We start from the raw sequence: 1,446 nt of genomic DNA, 5'->3' as shown, positions 1-1,446 counted from the left end.
GACGCAGAGAGAGTCGGCAGCTGGCAGGAGGCCCCAGTGGAGGAAGAAGCCAGAGCCCCCGCTGGGTGCCGAGGTGTGTGCGGGCCCAGGGGCTGGGGCGGCTGTCCCTGGAGAACACGGGCCGGTAGGCGCCCACTCCTCCACTGCAGGCCTGGGCTCTGCCCAGCATGGGAGGCCTGGGGAAAAGGGAGCGTCCCTGCCCCACCCCAGGAACCCCCTTGTCCTAACGACTCTCGGTCCCACTGCAGGTGTGAGGAACCAGTCTCAGGCCAGCAGCCATGCCAGTTGCCTCTCCTGCCCGCTTTCCGCCTTGGACCTGGGAGGACCCTGGCCGGCATCCTCTCCGCCCCTCTGGGGCAGGTGTGCCCCGTGGCTTGGCTGGCATCTTCCCCACACCCCTGTGGGGGCAGGTGTGCCCTGTGCCTTGTCCGGCTGCGGGCACTGCGCGTCTGCACACAGCCTCGCCACCCTGTCCACACCGACTCCTGCTCTTCCTCCTCCTTGGGGCTGTCGGGTTGCACCGGTGTCTCCGTGCACCTCTCCCAGGCTGGCCCCCACCGTCCCTGCGCCACCTGCCAGGCTGGAGGAGCCGCTCCCAGGACCTGCCTTGCTCCCCTTCATGCCCTACCTGCTGCCCTGGCCAAGCCGTCCTGTGCCCCCTCCCCACTCTCAGGAAAGAGCTGATAAACTCATTCACTCTCATGTGTGACCAATGATACCTTAAAAATCATTCTTTCCAGAAGCTTTGCTTTTCAGTGGAGTCTAAATGGCGTGGGGAGGCTATGGGGGCCCGAGAGGGGCAGGCGGTCGTCTGCCAGCAGCCTCTGTGGCCACAGCCCAGCACGCCTGCCCCCAAACCCGGTTCTCCACTCCCCTGCCCTCGTGAGCCAGGGGGGATGCTGAGCTGTGTGTAGACCAAGCATCCAGAGCCAGCCTGGTGCCATCAGCCCTGTGTGCTGTGTGTGGCTGAGGATGTGTGTGTGTATGGGGCGTACGTGTGTTTGTGCACAAGTCTGTGTGTGGTCCACACGTTTTCCCATCACTAGACCTACGTTAGAACCCTGCTGTCAGGTGCCTGCTTGGGTTTCTCTGGAGTCAGTGACACCTCACACCCCCTTTGCCCCAGCCCCGCTGTGCGTATGGTCCTGAGGGAGGCTCCCGTCCCACATCCTGGGGCCAGGGACGGAAGGGCCTTGGGGCCCCGCCTGTGAGCCGACTGGCCTGCCTCCAGCAGGGGGTCTCGCATGGCCGGCCCTGTGCCCGCCTGGAGCTGGGGGCAGCGGGACCTGGAGGCCCTGGCCAGCCACCCTCACCCACCACCACATGTGCAACCCCAGAGTTCCTGGATGGAGCCAGGAGGGCTGGACTGGGCACCTCCAGAGAGGCAGGCCCCGCTCTGTGCTGTCCCACCAGGAACTCAGTCAGCAAGTGGCCGAGAGGTGCTGA

At 65.6% G+C, this 1,446-nt stretch overlaps 1 protein-coding gene and 1 long non-coding RNA gene across 2 annotated transcripts in view; both read left to right on the top strand.

Annotated features, from left to right (window-relative positions):
- Positions 1-742, top strand: LOC104981813. The gene is made up of 2 exons (XR_824414.1): positions 1-73; positions 249-742. It is a non-coding gene; the product is annotated as an uncharacterized LOC104981813 (long non-coding RNA).
- The window catches only part of LAD1 (ladinin 1), a 21,562-nt gene that overhangs the window by 11,623 nt on the left and 8,493 nt on the right, over positions 1-1,446 (top strand). The gene's annotated exons all lie outside the window — the stretch shown is intronic.

This window comes from Bison bison, unplaced genomic scaffold (genome assembly GCF_000754665.1).
Source record: "Bison bison bison isolate TAMUID 2011002044 unplaced genomic scaffold, Bison_UMD1.0 scf7180017864524, whole genome shotgun sequence".
Taxonomy (NCBI): domain Eukaryota; kingdom Metazoa; phylum Chordata; class Mammalia; order Artiodactyla; family Bovidae; genus Bison; species Bison bison.
The sequence above is the reverse complement of the archived record's forward strand: the minus strand, read 5'-3'. Positions and strand labels throughout refer to the sequence as shown.